At 40.3% G+C, this 12,704-nt stretch overlaps 1 non-coding gene across 1 annotated transcript; it reads left to right on the forward strand.

The window, feature by feature from the left end:
• Positions 1-313: 313 nt before the first annotated feature.
• On the forward strand, positions 314-386 carry TRNAM-CAU (transfer RNA methionine (anticodon CAU)). Its single transcript has one exon. It is a non-coding gene; the product is annotated as a tRNA-Met (tRNA).
• The last annotated feature ends 12,318 nt before the right edge of the window (positions 387-12,704 follow it).

Here is a 12,704-nt window from a genome sequence, read left to right on the forward strand (position 1 = left end):
TCTGTTTATCTGGGGGAGAAGAAACACAGGAAGGAAAACTCAGAAAACAATGAAATATTGGCTATCTAGAATGGATAAAGGGGAACCAAGAGGAAGTATCAGGAAAGGAAGTGAGACTTCTCCGAGTATATACCTTTCGGAAATGGATCACATGATTGCATTGCTGTGGGGGCAATTGTTTCAGATTACCTTAAAACATAATAACTTTGATTATTTACTCTAGGGGAAAAATAAAGAACTGCAAATATATCATGCATTTTTAGTCTATTTGATATACATAGTGATTTGAACATCAGTTCCATTCAGTTCGTCTGCCCTCTTAGCATAGCAGGCAGCGCGTCAGTCTCATAATCTGAAGGTCCTGAGTTTGAACCTCAGAGAGGGCAGATCCTCCACTTTGGGCTTCCCTGGTGACTCAGCTGGTAAAGAATCCGCCTGCAATGTGGGAGACCTGGGTTCAATCCCTGGCTTGAGAAGATCCACTGGAGAAGGAAATGGCTACCCACCCCAGTATTCTGGCCTGGAGAATTCCATGGGCTGTATAGTACATGGGGTCACAAGGAGTCGGACATGACTGAGCGAATTTCACTTTCACTTCATTTTTTTCAGTTCAGTTCAGTTGCTCAGTCACATCAAACTCTTTGCAACCCTATGGACTGCAGCATGCCAGGCTTCCCTGTCCATCACCAACTCCCAGTGCTTGTTCAAACTCATGTCCATTGATTTGGTGATGCCATCCAACCGTCTCATCCTCTGCCATCCCTTTATCCTCCTGCCTTCAATCTTTCCCAGCATCAGGGTCTTTTCCAATGAGTCAGTTCTTCACCTCAGGTGGCCAAAGTATTGGAGTTCCAGCTTCATCATCAATACTTCCAATGAATATTCAGGACTGATTTCTTTTAGGATTGACTGGTTTGATCTCCTTGTAGTCCATAAAGAAAGCTGAGGGCCTAAGAATTGGTGTTTTTGAACTATGGTATTGGAGAAGACTCTTGAGAGTCCCTTGTACTGCAAGGAGATTTGGGCATAACAATTCTGAAACTATTTCATGTGTAGTGTAAGACTGGTAAGATAAGTCAGTGCCTTGATGTTATTGGAAGTCAATATTTCTCTTTCTAAAAGAAGTGAGAAAAAAAAGTGGGGGAAGGCAATGAAGAACCTGTGGAGTGGAACTGAGTTTGAAGGTACCAGCACAACATCAGAATTTCTATTACATATATAGATAGCCACTGTGTGTGTGAACACTTGTGCATGTGTATTTCCCTACCTCTTTCTCTAGAAGGGCCTAGATATAAAGACACTTCAGTAGCAATGAGCATATTTAATTCTTTGATTTTGATTTCTAAATACTGTTCCCCACTACAGGAAAACAGAGGTCCTTAGAGAATTGGCATATTCCACTGTTGGGGAAGAGAAGGTACAGGATGAGTCTGAAAACTAGAAAACAAGAGAATGTTTCAAAAGTAATTACAGGAACATGTAAAAAAAACATAGAGGAGCCAGCTTAAAGGGGCACCAAATTGCCTAATCTGGGACAATTTTAGCATTAGCATTAATAATGACAGGAATGGATTATAATGTATGGAGTTGGAATCTATAGATCCATAATATTAATGGCCAGATAGGTAAGAAGGAAGATGAAAGGGGGTAGTGAGAAACATTTCTTATAGAAGAAAAGAGCACCTAAATGTGGAGAGAATGGGTGGACATGGAAAATTATAATTTTGCAACCATCACACCAAAGACAATTAGAGCAAGAATCATAGAGTTTAAGAAGAGAATACAATGAAGAGCAAGATATTTGGAGGAACTTAAGAATCTCCCTGCAGATTGCTTACCAGTTGCAAGAGAGAAAATAGAAAATACAGTGATGTTGTTTAATTAGATGATCAAAATGGATTGCAGCAGTTTAATTAGATGATCAAAATTAACACTATGAATGAGGAGCAGAAGAACATATTACACCTGGGTTATCTGAGAAAGACATATCATCATATATGTGGTTTTCTAGCTAGGGATGCATAACCTGAATCTAATCATGAGGAAATATCAGCAAGCCCAAAGGGAGAAACATTCTATAAAGTTATTAATTAGCCGTTGTGTTGGAAAGTGATGTTTCCCTGGTGGCTCAGACAGTAAAGAATTCACCTGTGAAGCAGGAGGCCCAGGTTCAATTCCTGGGTTGGGAAGATCCCCTGGAGGAGGGCATGGCAACCCACTCCAGTATTCTTGCCTGGAGAATCCCCATGGACAAAGAAGCCTGGTGGGGTTGCAAAGAGTTGGAAATGGCTAAGTGACTAAGCACAGTGGAAGGTGAAAATGTGAGTCACTCAGTTCGTGTCTGACTTCTTTGCAACTTGATGGACTGTAGTATGCCAGACTCCTGTGTCCATGGAATTCTCCAGGCAAGAATACTGGAGTGGGTAGCCATTCCCTTCTCCAGGGGATCTTCCCAACCCAGGGATGGAACCTGGGTCTCCTGCATTGCAGGCAGATTCTTTACTGTCTGAGCAACCAGGGAAGGCACAGATTAGATGAAACTACTACATCAATGTTAAGTGTTTTGAATTCAATGACTGTATTATGATTATATAAGAAAAAGTCCCCTTTCTAAGGAAATATTTAGGGAAAAAAGGTAAAAGGAAGTATATAAGTATAACCTCTTGAATGGTTTAGAAAAGATAAAGAATACAGACACATACAAATAGAATGATAAAACAAATATGATAAAAGTGTTAAGAAATTGGAAATCTGGGTGAAACACATGTTGACATTTCATGTATTTTTTTAAAAAAAATTTAACCATACTGCATGGAATATGAGACCTTGGTTCTCCAATCAAGGATCAACCCAAACCTGCACTGGAAGTGTCTTACCCACTGAACCTCCAGGGAAGTTTCCTCATGTATTAGTTTTACAATTTCTCTTTAAGTTTGAAATTATCACAATTAAAATGTTTTCTTAAGTATATAATTAAAGATTTTATTAACTCAGACTGTTATTTGTTCAATTAGTTTGAATTAGCAAGAAATGGCTCTAATTTGTTAAGTAACACCCCAGGGGCCTGTGAAAAATTCCTATACTGGTGCCCACATAGTCCCTATAGGTGAATCACAAGCCAGAAATATCTGTTGTGCGATCCTACTGGGACTTCTACATTCTGTAAATTTGAAGGAGCATGTTTGGGAAGAAAAGCAGAAGTTTCCTGCCACTTAGGTCTAGAATAAAACAGAGCTCATACACTTTATATTTCAGAGCTAATCAAGTGGAAGTGTCAATGGGGAAATCCAGGTCAACTATAATTCCCATCATGACTAAGTGGGATAAAGTGGCATAAAGATTCAGAAAACAGTGACCCAGAACTGACCTCAGGAAGAAACCACACTCAGATCAGATCCCTCATTTCCAGGATTCTTTGTAGTGTTGACCCAGCAGTTCATAAAGCTTACCATTTACTATAAACACAAGCAAAGATCACTACATATGTTTCATTGTTTCAGACAACTATGCAGTATAGTACCAAGCTAATTCTCAAGACTGTATATGTTGTTTATATATTCTTAAGAAAGACAAGTTCAGATAGAGAAACAATTAATCAAGTATAAAGGGAATATGTACAATCATCTTAAATGTGAGTATCAGACCCTAAAAATCTAGTTCATCATTACTTTTCTTGGATTTTTTTGTTAGCTCTAGAAAAGCTTAGTATATTCTTAGCTTAAGCTAAGCATATTCTGTTCTTACACTTAGCACAAGTGTGATATATTCTTCAAAAGTTATTAACTAAGAAATACAAACAACACTGACTTCCTTCAAGCTTATTCAATCCTTTTGGTCAAAAAGGCAGGCATGCTTTCATTTGAAAGATATATAAATCTTAGAAGCTGGCTGGAATTCTTCTCAGAGCATCCCTTAAGTTTTTCTTTTTTTAATTGGAGAATAATTGCTTTACAATATTGTGTTGGTCTCTACCGTGCATCAACATGATGCCACAGGTATACATATGTTCCCCCCTTCTTGAACCTCCTTCCCATCTCCTACCTCATCCCATCCTGCTAAGTTGTCACAGAGCACTAGTACATGATTATTCGAGTAAGAAAAGAAGTAGCTACATGGGAAGTCCATTCATTGCAAATAATAATGAATACAAATTTCAGTTCTGATTTTGCTGACTGTATGATTCTGAGCAAATAGTTTGTCTCTTTGAGCCTCCATTTCTTCATGAAGTAGAGCTTCTGAGAAGAGTAAGCAGAACAGTGAGGAATCTGGAAACTGTATTATTTAGAAAATGATTAAAAGAACTGGGATACCACTACACACATTAGGATGACCAAAATCCAGAACACTGACAGCATCAAGCTCTGATGAAGATGTGGAGCAACACAGATTCTCACCCATTGCTGATAGGAGTGAAAATGGTGTTGATACCTTGGAAAAGTTCACCAGTTTTCTCACAAAACTAACACACTTCTACCATACAACCCAGACATCATGCTTCTTGATATTTACCCTAAGGAGCCGAAAACTTAGGTCCACAAAAAGTCTTCCCATGGATGTTTATAGCAGCTTTATTCACATTGCCAAAACTTGGAAGCAACCAAGATGTCCTTCTGAGGGTGAATGGATAGATAAACTGTGGCACATCCAGACAATGGGGTATTATTCAGTGCTTAAAAAAAAAAAAAATGAGCTACTAAACCTGAAAAGACATGGAGGAACCTTAAATGGATATCACTAAGTAAAAAAAGGGCTTCCCTTGTGGCTCAGCTAGTAAAGAATCCGCCTGCAATGTGGGAGACCTGGGTTCGATTCCTGGGTTGGGAAGATCCCCTGGAGAAAGGAAAGGTACCACTCCAGTATTCTGGCCTGGAGAATTCCATGGACTCTATAGTCCATGGGGTCACAAAGAGTCAGACACGACTGAGCGACTTTCACTCACTCAAATAAAAAAAGAGTCAATCTAAAAACGCTACATACTGCATGATTCCCAACTCTATGACATTTTGGAAAAGGCAAAATTATGGAGTCAGTTAAAGAATCAGTGGTTTCCAGAGATTGGGAATGGAGGTTTGGGGAAAAGGTGAATAGACGGAACAGAGAGAATTTTTACAGTAGTGAAAAAAGTCGGTATGGTATTATAGTATCCATTGTCTGGGTAGTATCATTAGACATTTGGCCAAACCCCTAAGGTAAACTAGGGACCTTGGATGATTATGATGTGTCAGTATAGGTTCATTAATTATGAGAAATGTACCATCCTTGTGAGAGATGTGACTAGTGGAGATACGCTATGCCTGTGGGGACAGGGGACATATGGACTATCTTTATAGCTTCCTCTCTATCAAGTTGTAAACCTAAAATGGATCCAAAAAATAAAGTCTTAAAAAAAGAAGAGAGAATTGGGGAGATATTAAACCAGACTTAAGGGGTGGTAGTAATGGCTGCCTTCCACTGTGATGAAGGAAGAAAGTGAGATATGGTTTATGTGGCTTGCTGGGTAGAAGTTCATAGGTAGAAATGCCAGGGAAGCAGATAGCAGATTAAGTCTTAAAATACTAAAGAATTTCTTACCAAATTAGTAGTGCAACATGGAAGGGACTGTTTAAGGGGTCAGTAACAATGTCAGAGGAGATCCCAGATGCCAAGAAACAGCAAAGTCCAACACCATGCAAGAGACTGGACCCCTTGGCAGCCAGATGCCTGACTCTAGCTAATGTAATTTTTCACTTAGTTTCATCTAAGGTTGCATTAGCCTTTTTAGGAAATTAACGCAAGCTCTTGACTCATACTAAGCTTGAGAACAATGAAAATCCACAGATCTTTTTCACCAGAACGCCTGCCAAGTCAGACTTCCTCAACCTTGTACATGCACAGCGAGTTCTTTATTTTTCTGGGTGATGTAAATAGGGAAAGGCTTAGGATAGATAATTGTCCACACATGAAAATTAGGCTGCTGAATAGGCAAATTACATAGCATGTACCAGTAAGGGGCCAACTTAAATGATGTTTGTTAAGCTGGTCAAACATTTTAATTTCTCAGAGGGGCTCAGCCAGCTTGCACACTCTTTGGGGGAGTCTTTTAAAAGTGTTTCTATACTGGTTCATAATCTAGGATTCCCCCCAGAGCTATTTTATTGAAAGCCCCATTTTTCTTTTTCTACAGGGTAAGAATTGTTTTTTTCTTAATATAATTTTACTTTTATTTATTTATTTTTGGCTGTGCTTAGTCCCTGTTGCTGCCCACAGACTTTCTCTAGTTGCAATGAGTGGGGGCTACTTTCTAGTTACAGGGCCCAGGCATCTCATTGGGTTGGCTTCTCTGTTGCAGAGCACAGGCTCTAGGGTGCCGTGGGCTTCCATAGATGCAGCACGTGGGCTCAGTAGCTGAGGCTCTTCGACTCTAGAGCACAGACTCAATAATTGTAGTGCATGGCCGTAGTTGTTCCACGTCATATGGAGTCTTCCCGGATCAGGGATTGAACCTATGTCTCCTGCATTGACAGGTAGATTCTTTATCACTGAGCCACCAGGGAAGCCTGTCTCTCTCGTTTTATCACAAGTTAAGGAAACTTCAGTTACTTGACAACTAAGTGAGTTTGAACTGCTGAGTATGGGTCAGTCTCATCAGATTAGCAAATATTTATTTAGGGTCTGTCTACCACATGCTTTGGTTGATACAGTGGGGAATAGCAAAGGAGGAAAAGGCATTACTTTTTGCTCTCCTTGAGAATACATACATACATACATGGAAGCAGTCTATGATAAGAGTCAAATGAGTGGAGGTGATAACATTTATCAGAATTGAGAATATATCATTGCTTGAGCTGATTAGGGAAGTTTTTATAGACATTAAGAGCTTAAAGGATGTTCAGATAATGATCTGGTCTCATTTTGGTCTCTCTTTTACTTTCTGTTTCACCAAGCGTGGATTTATTGCAAGAATAAAGGAGTCTTAAGAACTCCAAGAAGAGAAAGACAGCCAGGCCTCCAGAAGCAGCCTTGAAAGGTTTTGGAAACCCCCAAGTCTTCCTCTTCCATATCTGTCTCTGCTTTTCTGATCACCTGTTATACACTCTCTCCTATTACTTTGGCCTATGGAGAGGCAATTCCACGGCTCCAGAATTTACAGGTCATATTTCAGCCACCTGCAGAGAGAGAATCCCAACTTAAAATGTCTTAGGAGGCGGTGGTGGTGAAGCTTGTTAGGTCAGGATAAATAATTTAAAAGATGCCATTTAGAAACAATTGTCAAAAGGCAAAGAATTTAAGGTTCTCAGTTCACCACTAAATCTTTTCCCAAACATTTCTGAAAGACTCCTTCATATCTCCCTGATTTCCTAGTCTTTTTTGTAACCAGGTTTTTAGACATTTTTATGTGGAACATATGAGGTAAAGTATCCATCAGCTAATTACATTTGCATCTTCCCTCATCTATTAGTAGATAATCAAAAATTAATTATATTACTTCTTTGCTAAAGGGCTGTGTCTTAAATCAGGATAGAGCATGATAGAGTAAGATGCTCGCATCTTCCACATCCTCTCAAGTGAGCAGATGGATGAGTTAGTGTGTTGAGTCTGCATTTCTGCTTATTAGAAAATGGAGAACATTTCCTACAGATTGTTTTTGGGAAAAAGACAGTTTCTTGGGAAAAGCCTAAGAAATGAACCAAAATATTTCTGCTGTGATGTATAAAAGGGTTTGGAATTGGTTTGTAAAAATCAGTATCTAATCAAGGTCCAAACTGTGTTTCATGGTTGAAACTTGATCATAAGGCAGCCAGTCACCTTCCTTCCTTCCCACTCTACCTTTTATGTCATGGGTTTACTGAGTCACTAAAGGTCTTTTAGATGGTCTTGACTTGATAAAATGTATTTCAGAAGGAATACTGTACCCAGAGTGATGACTTTATTGAAAGAAATATAATACTAAAGTCTGGCAGAGTATATAAAGAAAGATTGCTGTATTCTGGGCAAGAGATGATTGTGGTCTGAATTAGACAGTCAGAACAGGGAATGGAGGGAGGAATTCATCTTAGATCCAATCCAAAGGATACTTCCAAATTTTGAAGAACATTTCAGCAATTAGCAAAGATCTGTCATAACTTAAAAAGTGAGAGTAATATTCAATAAGCTTTTATTCAAATGTTTAGGCAGCATCATTAAGTGGTGATCCCTCTCTGAAGAAGTATTCAAAAAAGACCTAGATGACCAGTCACTGGGAATGATGTAGTCGTAAGGTAAGAATCTCTTAGTTCCTCCTTCTTATCCTCAACAGGTAATTGTTCAACCAGCATTTGAAGAGTAAGGGTGAGAGGAAACACACAGCTCTCTGAGAGGCCCGTTTGGGGGCTCAGTTCACTTCAGTCACTCAGTCGTGTCTGATTCTTTGCGACCCCATGGACTGCAGCACACCAGGCTTCCCTGTATATCACCAACTCCCAGAGCTTACTCAAACTCATGTCCATTGAGTCGGTGATGCCATCCAACCATCTCATCCTCTGTCATCCCCTTATCCTCCCACCTTCAATCTTTCCCAGCATCAGGGTCTTTTCAAATGAGTCAGTTCTTCGCATTAGGTGACCAAAGTATTGGAGTTTCACTTTCAGCATCAGTCCTTCCAATGAATATTCAGGACTGATCTTCTTTAGGATGGACTGGTTGGATCTCCTTGCCGTCCAAGGCACTCTCAAGAGTCTTCTCCAACACCACAGTTCAAAAGCATCAATTCTTCCACACTCAGCTTTCTTTATAGACCAACTCTCACATTCATACATGATTACTGGAAAAACCATAGCTTTGACTAGACGAACCTTTCTTGGTAAGGTAACATTTCTGCTTTTTAATATGCTGTCTAGGTTGGTCATAGCTTTTCTTCCAAGGAGCAAGCATCTTTTAATTTCATGGCTGCAATCACCATCTGCAGTGATTTTGAAGCCCAAGAAAATAAAGTCTGACACTGTTTCCACTGTTTCCCCATCTATTTGCCATGAATTGATGGGACTGGATGCCATGATCTTAGTTTTATGAATGCTGAGCTTTAAGCCAACTTTTTCACTCTCCTCTTTCACTTTCATCAAGAGGTTCTTTAGTTCTTCTTTGCTTTCTGCCATAAGGGTGGTGTCATCTGCATATCTGAGGTTATTGATATTTCTCCCAGCAATCTTGATTCCAGCTTGTGCTTCATCCAGTCCAGCATTTCTCATGATGTACTCTGCATATAAGTTAAATAAGCAGGGTGACAATATACAGCTTTGACGTACTCCCTTCCTGATTTGGAACCAATCTGTTGTTTCATGTCCAATCCTAACTTTTGCTTCTTGACTTACATACAGATTTCTCAGGAGGCAGGTCAGGTGTTTCCATCTCTTGAAGAATTATCCACAGTTTGTTGTGATCCACACAGTCAAAGACTTGTTCTTAGTCATTAAAGCAGAAGTAGATATTTCTTTGGAACTCTCTTGCTTTTTTGATGATCCAGCGGATGTAGGCAATTTGATCTCTGGTTCCTCTGCCTTTTCTAAATCCAGCTTGAACATCTGGAAGTTCACAGTTCTCATACTGTTGAAGCCTGATTTGGAGAATTTTGACCATTACTTTGCTAGTGTGTGAGATGAGTGCAATTGTGGGGTAGTTTGAACATCCTTTAGCATTGCCTTTCTTTGGGATTGGAATGAAAACTGGAGCCACTGTCAGTACCTGCTCCTCAACAGGACTGAGAGAAGAGAAATACTCACAGGAAATGACTCGGCAGTCACAGCACGGGTCTGACACAGGGCTGCTATGATGGATCTTCAACTTCTCCATTTTGGGACTGAGCATCTGTAGTTATTAGAATGTGTCTCCTGGCAATTAGCCCCAAGTCAACACATTTGGCCTTGGTTCTACCATCTAGGACTACATAGGTGAAAGTTCATTCCTCAGCATCTTTTCTTCTCGGGGTCAAAGCTTCCTTAAACTGTTTCTCATTTCCCATCTTCATTCCTCTTTTCTAGCCATGCTTCCAATTGTCACTGCCTTTTTTGGAGCTTGTACCCAGAACTGCACATCCTTTATGATGGGTTGTCTAACCTGAGCAGGACAGAGAGGCTGTGGTCTCTATTGTTCCAGGTACTGTATTTCATTAACACAGCAAAAAATGATAGTTGAGGTCATAGCAGCTCCTTAAACTCTTCACTCACTTTGAATTAACAAAATTCCCAAAGGTATTCTTTGCATATGCTACTGTTTGAACATTGTATAAGGGCTTTCCAGGTGGCTCAGTGGTAAAGAATCAGCCTACAATGCAGGAGACCAGAGTTCAGTCCCTGGGTTGGGAAGATTCCCTGGAGAAGGAAATGGCAACTCACTCCAGTATTTTTGCCTGGAGAATCCCATGGACAGAGGAGCCTGGCAGGCTACAGTCCATAGGGTTGCAAAGAGTTGAACACAACTTAGCGACTAAACCACCACTGTTTAAATGTATATACCTGTGAAGCTCACTTTGGAATCTAAGTATAAAGTTTGATATTGACCCTATTGCCTGTTTCCTTGTTGGAGTTGAGCCACTGTTCTAATCCATCAAGTTCGTTTTGAACCTGAAATCTTACACCTGGGGTTTTAGTCATTCTTCTCAATCTTAAACCATGCAAAACTTTAAGTAAAAAGCCAGCTCAGCCCATATTAATTGAAAAAGAAACATAGATAGGATAGGGCTGTGGATGAAAACCCCTGGAGATCTCTGTCCAGGATGGCACAGTTTCATGTGTCATTTCCTTGGATGTGGTCCCTTACTAGTTAAAACGCCTTTATTCTAGCCCCCAGTTTTTCCTTCTCATCTCCAGGGATGTTAAAGATCATTAATATTCTCAACCAGCAGCCTTCCACAGTTTATCCAAAGAAGGACTCTATGGATAGTTGAGGTGAGTCCAACATGGCTTGTTTGTGGTGAGTTGATGCTGATTCCTCATCTCTCCAGAACAAGCTCCCCAGACTGTGGTCCAGAGACTTCACCATCCTCCCCATTGAAAATCAAGATCACATATGCCAAACTTCACTCTTTTGGAACCTGTGCCCTCACCATCACAGATTAGAACAGCAAAGTAACCTTTATTCTGGCAACTTCTCTCAGACAGTTTATTTTTCCAGACTAAGAGAAAAACTCACTTAAGGCACTGAGTTTCAGGAGTCTTTCATCAGAGTTTGATCCAATATTGCAGGTCTGATTGATGTCTCATTGATGAAGACAATGGGACATCAAGTGGGAGTAGAACAATGTGTTTTTTCTCCCTGCCTCCTACTGACATTACACCATTTGTAATGGCCCTGCAGCAAATCTTTGCCTTCCTTGTTCTGCTTCCTGCTTTGAGCAAAGCTCAGATCTCCCCACTGTGCACTTGAGCACTTTTCACAAGTCTTATGTCCTACTACACATTTAGCATTCTAGACACTGGATAGAGGCGCACGTGCACATTTCTTCTTAATTATGAGCTTTCCCACATTTTCTGTGTGTCTTCCTCAAGTCTGAGAGATCTGAATTCTGAGTCAGAACTTTGCTTAAAGCCTGTACCTGCTCAGATTAGTTGGATGACCTTAGGCCAGCTGCCTTAATCTCTCTGAGGCTAAGTGGATATAATCACTCATTACTTCACAGAGGTAATCTCACATCTTACGCAGTCATGAGTAAATGAGATGACATATATGTTAACTGTCTTGAGTGACTTCTGATACATGGTGGGCATTCAGGAAATGTTCATTCTTTTCCTCTTTGCCTTTCCCTTTTCAATCCACCAACCAGTTCTCACTTGCTTTTAATGATTCATTCAGGATAGAAGTTCCTCTTATAGTTTCTTCTCATTGTTGTTGTTGCTTTGGGGAGACTCCATATTCAGCGAGGTAAGACTTGACTGAGCTTCTGCCTTTAGTGTGGATGAATCCAGCTGTCAGTGAAGTAGAAATCCCCCATCATTGCCACATCTTGCCTCTCTGCTGCTTTTGCAATCTGGGTCATTTCCTCCATCTGGTCAGGTGTTAACTCTAAAAAATGTTTAGAAAACACTGAAAACATTTTCAGCTCTTTGTGCTTCATTCTTCTTGTGTTTAGCTTTCTGTTCCTTTTACGTCACAAGGATATTTTTTTCTCATTCCACCTAACTCAATTCTGAGGAGCTTGGAAAAGCCAAAACAGAAAAGCCAAAACAGAGCTCCTTGAACAATGCCTGGAATGTTGAGGGACGAATTTGAGCTTGGTCATTTTGAGTTGGAACCCTGGTCATCACTAGCCTTCCTCTGTTTTCAGGCTCGTGGCGAAGCTGAAATTTTGTGCTTCCTCAAGTGCTTCTTTGACTTCCTGTATTTCCTCCAGTTAAAAATACCCACCCTTTGGGGTTTCAATGAGGATAACCATTTACATTAAACATTCATCCCTCATTTTTTACTTTCTCTTCACTCATTTCTGGTTCACTTTCCCTCTGCTGCTATGTCTTGTTCAAGGTGGACCTGATCTAGACCATACAGTCCACCTCTCCAGTGATGCCTGGAACTAAACCTCCATGTTGGGCAAAAGTATACTTCTCAGCCTCTAGATCAAGTGTTCATCAGCCAGGTGACAGGGAAGGAAGCAAGAAATGGAGGAAGAGGGTACATGCTTCCATTGCTGGGGGATTTCTTCAGTCTGAAGGGACAGCTTTTGAAATCAGGCCACTCTAAACCTCACCTACTGACCTGAG

Source organism: Dama dama, chromosome 26 (genome assembly GCF_033118175.1).
Source record: "Dama dama isolate Ldn47 chromosome 26, ASM3311817v1, whole genome shotgun sequence".
NCBI lineage: Eukaryota > Metazoa > Chordata > Mammalia > Artiodactyla > Cervidae > Dama > Dama dama.